Source organism: Lissotriton helveticus, chromosome 7 (assembly GCF_964261635.1).
Source record: "Lissotriton helveticus chromosome 7, aLisHel1.1, whole genome shotgun sequence".
Classification (NCBI taxonomy): Eukaryota; Metazoa; Chordata; class Amphibia; order Caudata; family Salamandridae; genus Lissotriton; species Lissotriton helveticus.
Window position 1 is genome coordinate 72,190,959 of NC_136068.1, and position 9,827 is coordinate 72,200,785.

A 9,827-nucleotide genomic window follows, 5' to 3' on the forward strand; every position below is an offset into this window, starting at 1 on the left:
GACATGTAAGGGAGGAGCCAAAATTACAGTGCTCCAATATAAAGCCATAGCAGAACTATGAAGAGGAACCATGTATGACAAGTATGTTGATGAACATATTTTTGGGGTATATATGCAAAGGAGACAATATTGTTGTGGGCCGAGGTGGGGATGTTGGCCAATGTGGGATAGTTGAAAGAGGAGGTGAGTAGCAGCATTGAAAACAGACTGAAGAGGAGATAAGGTAACCCTCTGGGGGCACAGGGTCAAGACTGATTTGCATATGGCTGGGTTCAAACTGGAATGGCATGGTGAGCAAAAAAAACGATGGATTTAGGTCCAGATCTCTGTACTGGGGTGAATGTATGACATTGTTCTGCCTTCTGTCCATCAACTGTTGTTTTTGCATCTGTCACCCCGAGTGGAACAGGTATGCCCAGACGTGAGTCCAGTGCTCTCCATGCCACTGGAATCAAGCTATCCTGATTGATGAGGGCTGAAAGCCAGAAACCGGTCCTAGGATGCTTGTTTCTAGTCCAGTGAGGACCTCACTTGGCAGGAAATATGGCGCCGTGGGTAAGCGCCGCGGTGTGTGTTTGAATCACACAACGTCCGGAGGATTGAGAACGCTAGAGACACGAGACTGCTAGCCCGCGCAGAATTACCAGCCGCGCCGTGCACCGCCGCGGTGCTCTGCCATACCTTTCAGCGAGTGGGGCTGGAATCGAGGAATTTAGAAATACTTGGTTTCTTTAAGAAACACCTGTTTGGGGCCAATTGAATAATTAAGAGATCCCGTAATCGGGCTGGCTCGATACAATACTGTGGAATTTAACAATTGTCCGTACTGCAGAGGGTTGCAGGGAAAGTATTTTGTTGCCCAAAGTCCTGAAGATGCCTGAATTTATGATAGGCTGAAACGCGCCAACTGTTTTTTTACACAGGCACCACCATAAAATGTGGAATTGATTAGGAGAGACAAAAATACAAAGGAAGTATAAAGGATTTTACCTTCCCAGGCTCTATCAGAGTTTAATGTGGTGACCGGGATAAAGGAATAAGGTTTTGTAATAAAGTGCCAAAAATATCCTTTTTTGAATAATTGGGCATTATAACCACGAAAACGGTTCAATATATATTTTCATTGATTATTTGTATTGTCTTTATGTATGTAGATATTTTAGATATTGTACAAACATACATGTTAAATGTGTCAGATATGTATATATATGTGTGAAAAAAAGAATCAGAAAAAGAGAAAATTGATTTTCCTTACAAAAAAAGATATGGTTTACTAAATGAATTAAGCAAACCACCTTATGTCTTTTTTGATTTATTTAATTGTTTAGATGGTAATTAGATGAATGAATGCAAAATCACAATTTGAGATTAATTCAATGAGTAATATAAACACTGAGGATAGATAATTTATGGTATGGGTCCTACCTTAACAATTTCTGATAAACATTACCATAGGCATCATTTGCACATTTAGTGGACTTTTCCCATGGGGCACAGGGTCAAGACTGATTTGCATATGGCTGGGTCCAAACTGGAATGGCTTTGTGAGCAAAAAAACGATGGATTTAGGCCCAGATCTCTGTACTGGGGTGAATGTATGACATTGTTCTGCATTCTGTCCTTCAACTGTTGTTTTTGCAACCCTCAGAAGTCATAAAAAGATGAGCGTTGTCAAGACTTGAAAATACCAGGACGATAAATAGAATATTTGTGGTGCTATAAGTACAACGCATCACTAAACTGTACAATATTCTACCCCACACTTGCTAACCCTCTTTTACTATGACTCACCTCAAAAACACAACCAAACACAATATCAATATAGCACTTTGATTACCATCAACAAGAATCCCAGAACCCAAAATGGCGCCCAGAGACCATACAAATGGTGGGAGTGACCTACAAAATTGTAATTAACTCAATAACACAAAGGAAAAATCTTACCGATATTTTAAAGTAAATATTTCTAAGTTTGAGGAACAGAGGAAATATGGAAAAATAATTCCACGTAAGAATCAAAGATGTATTTATTTAAGACAAACAAGCCTCTAACGTTGGGCCAGCCATTATGATTTCATGTTGTTAAACTTCCCTTTAAGTTAGTTTAGCTTGTAATATATCAAGAAAAGAGAAATTCGGGTCGTGAAAAAAGTTTCTTGAAAATATACAGAATGTTTTTTTAATGACAATTTCTAAACAATATTAAATAAAGAACAATATTTTATTCACGACCTCAATTTGACCTTTTTTAAAGAATTAAAGGAAATGAGGAGGGTTATGAGCAGATAGAGAGAGCTTCTTGGGAGATAACGGCAAAAGAATGGAGGAAGGCGGAGCCCAAGGAGTCCAGAAAGGAGTACTTTGATCTTTGTAATGCTGAGATGTAGTGGGGAAGTGCTCGATGATGGGTAACCAGTAATCTGCTGGAGACGGCGAGGGGAATCTGCTGTAAAAGAAATACAGATCTGAGCATCATTGCATGGATGTGGCAAAAGAGACTACAAGTAGAAAAGATGGTAGTGCCAAGAGTCTTAGTGCGTGTGTAATAGAGCAAGGGACCACGAAGCAAAACTTGAGAAACCCTCTACAAGCGGGGATCAAGTGACGAGTCTTTTTGAAATTATTTCAAAGGCTGTGAAGAGTGGTACCGCTGCAGAGTTAGGATTTTTTTTTCACCCTGAGAATGAGTGCAAAAATGGAAAGCCCGGTAGGGAACTGTCCCAGCACCTGCTTTTAAGAACTGCTGGTGTTGAGCACCGGCAGGACCCAGCCCTCTTTAAGCCCTGCAGGAGTGTACTTGTAAGCCACAAGAGCTCCAGGATGTGAGGTGCAGGGCATGTTTATATCCCCCTGAGTGACAGGGGATATTTCCAAAGGGCACTAGAGTTAAACTAGACCCTTCTGCACCAGGGGCGTGTAAACAAACATAGCATGGCAGTAAATATATCACAGGTTACATACATCACGGCCACTACAGCCACTACTACTCTAGTGTAAAGCTAGTGCATATTTACTATTCTTACCTCCACACCCACCTACCTAGATATAGCGGTGGTCGATATAGTTTATTATGTGCTATTTTTATAGGTCGACATTTCACCAGCTGACGTGGAAATGGACAGGGATGGCTTCCTGTGTATGTGGGATCTTTTCACTAGTGAAAAACTCACACGAAGGGTTCCGGGAACCCTGATCACACGAAGGTGCTCGGAACGTTTACACTGTTTTTTCCCAGAGTACATGTGGACAGTGGGACACCTGAGCAGGGTAGCAACGCCGCTGCTGTGCAGGGAATGATATGTGTTTATGCACATAGTGGAAATCAGGCCCCGTGCGCGTGGTTTAACAAAGTGCAAAAAAGTAAAAAGTGAATGATGCGTGAGTATACAAAGAGAAACACAGGCAGGGAGGGCTTGTGGGCAACAAACTGCACCCGGGGGCACAATGTCACGCCCTGCTCTCAGGCAGGCAGTGTTACTGTTAATGCTGAAATAGAAGGGCGTGGAGGCCTACAATAATGTCATATTCTACAAATGCATCCCAGACCGTGTTCAGAATATTGCGTTATACTTTGGGCCCCATAGAATGTGTGAGAAAGAAAACATGCACGCGCACCGCGCGCCTGCAGGTCAGGTGGGCGTGCCGCGCGCACCGTCACCACACTTCCTTCCGGCAGGTGCTGCAGGCAGGGCGGCACGAGGCGCACAGACCGACCGCACCAGGTGCGCTTCTGCGTTCTGCAACCTGATTGGTCGGTTCGGCGCTGCGCAGCTTCTCCCGCCGGGCCTCTTATCGAGTGTTCCAGAGCTGGGACCAACTAAACCCATAGAGAACGGAAATATATGGGGGGGGGGGGGGGGGGGGGGGGTGCTGGGGTGCTTAAAAACAAGCACTTGCAAAGCCAATCGGTCAGGTGGAGGCTGCTGTCTGTTGGTTTTGTCAATGCCTGACGTGCAGGGCACAAGTCCTAAAAAAAGAAGTGGGGGGACGCTGACGTCACTACAGGAAGTGACGCCACGAAAGGTGGCTTGCACCATCAGGCTCATTGACTCCCCTAGCTCACCCCTTAGATGCGATTGCATCAGAGAAGCTAGCGCGTGAGCAGCGTTCTGAATGAGCTCCGATCTCGCCCCAGCGAGGCCAAAGAGTGAATGTGTGGCTCCATTTGCTCCAGTTATCGAGCTCCCGGTAAAATAAGTGGGGGGACGCCGTCCACCCACGTGGTACCCCGACTCCAGCCCTGCTGACGTGCAATGTTTGTTTTATAATAAAAACGTCATTGTAATTGGAGCTGCCAAGCCCTCGCCAATGTTAATAAAACATGGAAAAAACATCTTTTTAGTCCCTGTATTGGACTACGTGCGGATGTGCTCATTGGGAAAGAGCAGAATGCACCATCGCTCACAGTGAAGTTAGCCAATGGCTGAAGGATGAAGTGTGTGACCCATTGCCAGGGCTTTAAGTAGGATGAAAAAACTGGGTGGGATGAAAAAACTGGGGAGGGGGGTCTCTCAAAGGGGCGTGGTCAATGTAATTTAGGGTGTGGCTTAAAACATGTAAGCTAAAAATCTGTGCTTAGCATAGTGTGCTGGCCGACTTGTATTTTGCTGTTTCTGTCACTGCATCCAGATATACGATATAACTAGTAGCATCATACCTACAACAAGTCAGGACTGTTGGCTTTGTCAATGGTTGTTAGTTTCATAAGATACATAAGCAGCAGCTATGGATTGTATATAATATTGAAAAAGCTTCCGCTTAAAGCCCTGGTGACACCATAACAATGCTGCTGCTCCTGAGTTTCAAACAGAGAAGGGAAATCCAGAGAGAAAATGGCTCTCTTTAGAGGATTTCCCTTCCCCTATAATGCTCACCTGGTATGACGTCATGCCGTAACTGCTCCACTAGTGAGACGTGAGCAGTGCGAGCACTCGTACATCGCTGTGCCTGCTGTCACTGCAGTCCGGAAAAAAAGGGACCACCTGTGCCAGGGCACAAAACAGAGCCCGATAGAGACCCGTTTCAGGGCCTCCTTTAAAAAACTGCCGGTGCTCAGATCCGGTGAGACACGGCCCCAGAGCATGAGTTGAGGTGCACGCACGTGGACGGCGTCCGCCCAGTATTTTCACAGGGTGGACGCTGTCCACCCTGCCAGGTAGTTGGGCCCCACTGAAAAATATGCTGAATTCGTCCCGGTGTTATTTGCAAACACCGGGGCACATTCCGCAGCGTCTGGACGTTGTTGTCTGCTTTCGATCACAACAACGTGCAGGCTGAGACATGCTTTCTTAGTTAAGACTCCTGCTGGGCCCATAAAAAAGACCCAATTTGAGGGGTCACCAGGCCTCCTTTTGTTCGAGTCCCCTAGCTGGGAGGAGTCAGGAGTCTCACACCTAGATTCAAATGCAGCAGAGACAAGGACACTGGCTCACACCTTGTTAGCACGTCACACATACTGAGGAGAGGCAGCTTTTCACTTTGTTCAGTCACTGTTTACAAGATATGCATGCGCTGTAAGAATGTCAGATGCATTGGTCTTTTCCTGTATTTACACAAAATAAATGTAATTTATACTGTGCTTACTACCCCTGAGGAGGCGCTGAAATAATTTAAGTACCGCTATTTTGTCTTGTAAAGCACTATGGGTAGAGAAAGTTTACACTGACAAAAGGCAACACTGTTTTATGCGTAGCTTTCTAAAGTGCGAATCTTCGGCCTCAATCAGGAGGGTTTTCATGTATAGTCGAAATGTGCTCCAATATGCTCATAAAAGACCTGCTAAACATATATGTGAGGGCTCAAGATCTGATGCCACTTCATATGATGCCACTTCCTGTGATGTCATACGGTGTGATATCACGCACTGTGATGTCATGCGGCGATGCCACATGCACTCTGATTAACTAGGTTAGTACCCCCACTTCTTTTTTAGGACTTGTGCCCTGCCCGGCACACTTAAAGCCCTGCCCATTGTCCTATTGTTTGTGTATGACGCAACAACAGACAAATGGGTGAAAAGGCTTGGTTGACAGTCCCTGTAAGTCACTAGATAGATAGATGGATGGATGGATGGATGGATGGATGGACGGATGGTCGGACGGACGGACGGATAGATACATAGATAGATAGATAGATAGACAGACAGACAGACAGACAGACAGATAGATAGATAGATAGATAGACACATAGATAGATTTAGCATATATAGATATTTGTAAACTATGATGACGCAAATATGATTACATCCACCTTCATGCGGGTGCTTTCGCGGCAGTCACGGCTACAGCCTCAATATTTTCTCTCACCCTCTGTGCTCCGAAGAAAAACGGGCACTCCAGACAGCGTCACATGGTGGCGCTGTATGACTACTTTAGAGATGAGCCTACCAACAGGTGTTTATTAATTCAATATGCATTAAAATGACTAATACCTGCCTCACAACCATTCTTATAGCTGTGGGGCCTGCAATAGTCTGAATTATCACATTTGCAGGAGTGTGATGGTTAGTAGTGGGGTTGGTACAGTCATTGGCAGCAGTAACAGGGGCAGTAGATGGTACAAGCTGCAATGGCCTCCTGACAAGGGCCCTGGCACTTAATTTTTTTTTTACAAATTAAGCACTGGATCCTAGGCAACTACTGTATTAAATCGAACCTCCTTTTTCTTTGTTATCACATATGCCAGCACCTTTAAATATGTGAGTTCAGGATGCGCGCTGTACAAAAACCTCTTGTGTCTGATTTAACAGACTTTAGTGTTGCTCTATCTATGATAAGAATGTCTGCCACATATAGGATACTCACAACAACTAACTTGCATCTTAGTTTACTATTGGGATTGTAGTCACGGTGGGAGGCAGGGCTGTGTTTACTTTTAAGTTTAACACCTTCTCTGCGGCGGCTATTCCGCCACAGCACTAAGGGGGCAGGGGGGGCGCGTGGCGCTCACACACTGGTGACGGAACCGCTCCGTCACCAGCCTCGGACGAGCTGTGCTGATGACGGAGCGGTTCCGTCATGGCCCCGCCCGCTCAATAGAACGCGCCGCACAGGCGCGAAATCAGCGCCGCATAGGCACGTCGGGCGAGCCATGACGGAACCGCTCCGTCATCAGCACAGCGCCACCGCGGCTGATGACGGAGCGGTTCCGTCATCAGCGTCGAAAAGGTTCAAATGCAGGGGTATATTCTGATGTACTGAGATGTGACGCTTTTGCATGTTAAGAAATACACTTTTTGAATTTTGAAGAGACTTTATTATATTTTTATATGATGTTTGTTGATTTAAATGTCAACTCTTTTCATGGCTGGGCTCGTGAACGGGCTCTTAGGGCCAAGCCAGACCCTTGGGGGCATATTTACGTTGCCTGGCGCATCTCTGCAAATCAGCAGAGATGCGCCAGGAAAGATACCACACGCAAGTTCATCCTTGCGCCACCCTTGATGCGCCGCATTTACAATGCGGCGCACCATGAAGCAGGAATAAACAGATGCGTGTCGCATCTTAGGCATAAAGTTGGCGCAGTGCTGAAGTTGTGTTGCGTGCGGCACGCAACTCCAGCACTGTTCCAACTTTCCCTATTTCTAACGTGGTGCGTCAAGCCTTACGCCTGCTTCAAGCAGGCGCAGGGTTTTGACGCATCAGCGTTGGGAAAGTAACTCAGTGAAATCTTGTAGATTTCACTGAGTCACTTTTCACGGGCGTTCCTGCGACGGAACGCCCCCCCCCCCTGGGTGGACACGCCCACATGAAACCTGACGCAGGTTTCATGTGGCGCAGGGCCTGCGTCACGTTGTAAATGCCTCGCAGGGATGCGCCACGTTTACGCCGCCATGCGTGACGCAACAGCGGCGTAAACGTGGCGCAAGGGGCTTGTAAATATGCCCCTGTGCTTGGCTTTCCATGTTAATTTGTTTCCTCGCCCACCGCTAGCAGACATAATACAGTGGGTCGAGATACTGATAAAATTAAAATAGTGAGACACATTTATAATGTGTATGGAGTGGACGCATTGTTGAAATGTTACTATATATCAGTAATATTCGTTTAAAAAACGATATTTACCATCTGAGAAAAAACAATTCTTGGTTTTCAAAAAGATGCTCACAACGCATGCGCACCATGAGAGTGCTGAAATGGGTGGCACATCGCATACGTGTTCCAAGAGCGCCACCAAGTGGCAATAGCAGGATTTGTGTCTGTGGGTGAGAGAACGGTATCCATAGCCTTCGAAGCCTGCTAACTAACCTCCAATATTAATTACATGTTTAGTGCATTAGCATTTCCTGAATGTCATTTTGTTTATACTGAAATATACCAGGGCCTATTGCAATATCCTTTTACCGCTGAGTCGAAGCAGAAGGATCTGTGTGTTTCTTTTTGCGTCTTCAGCACATTCGTTAACTCTAAAAATCTCTGTGTTCATTCACCAGGAATTAACTCAGAAATCTTTAGGATTAATATATGTGCTATATATGGAGAAAGGAACGTTAAGAACAGAGGCAGCTGGTAGCTTTAGAAAGTGGTGGGGTGAGCGAAGAGCCCCATCGCTTCACAAAAACCTAAATTAAACAACCCCTCCCTCCAAAAGTAAACAAGCAATGGCAAAGCCAATAGGTCTCGCCTTTGGGACCTTATAAGTGTTTAGCCATGCAACACTTAATGTTGTTGCACCAAGGATATTGTGCTGGATAACTAAACACTTGTAAGGTCCCAAAGGCGAGACCTATTGGCTATGCCAATGCCTGTTCAAATCGGCCACTCAGGCAAGAAAAGCAATGGTAGGGTAAATGTATGATGTTTCTCTCTCTGTCACATTTCTTTTTTATTTTTAATTCATGATGGAATATGTTTTTAGGTCTTATGAAGTCTTTTTATATTAGCATGGTTTTATTGCACTAGATTACAAATGTTTTGTTTAGAGATTGTATCCCACAGATACAGATTTGTACCTTGTTGATTTTTTCTTATTTGCATTATGCATTTTTTCTGTGGATTCTTTTATGACCTATACAGGTCAAATAAAGGTTTGAATCAAATGTCGGCTGCCTGAGATGGGCAGTCGTTCTGCACGAGGTAAGAAGTTTCCAACACAATGTGCCTAGGACTCTTTCCCAAAAATCAATTCTGCTTTCCAAATATTGGTCATGCTTGATTAGTACATTGCACAATATGGCTCTGGATTTGGCCAATTTACCTTACAGACGGGACAGCTGGAGTTAGGAGCTGGGAGAAAGGTGTTGATCATTTCTCAATTGCCATCTAACTCAACATTACTATCTATAGTCCAATGAGCCACTAGAGGGCGAGGGAGAGGAACTTTCCCTCAAGGAGGCAATTGATATTGATATTGATATTGATATGTATTTATTAAGCGCTCGTACGCCCGGGGGCTTCATGGCGCTATAGACAGGAACACAACGCGTCAGTTAAGAGTAGCGAAGAGCGGCTCAGCAGAACGCTTGGGAAAAAAGCCATGTTTTGAGGGAGTGTCTGAAACTAAAAATATTATCGCATGTTTTGAGATGAAGGGGAAGAGAGTTCCAAAAGGTGGCTGCAAGGTGGTCAAAGCAGCAACCTCCGAGACGTTTCCTCTTGTAAGAAGGGACAATCAGAAGGGATTTATGCATGGAACGGAGATTGCGGGGGGGATCGTATCTATTGAACAAATCTCTAATAAATAGAGGGCCAGAGTCATGTAGAGACTTAAATAAAATACACCCGGTTTTAAAAGCTACCCGTTGCTCAACAGGCAGCCAGTGTAGCTGTTTTAGCCCTAATCTAACAGGCTGCCTTTTAGGTAGATTGAGAATAAGTCTGGCTGCCTGG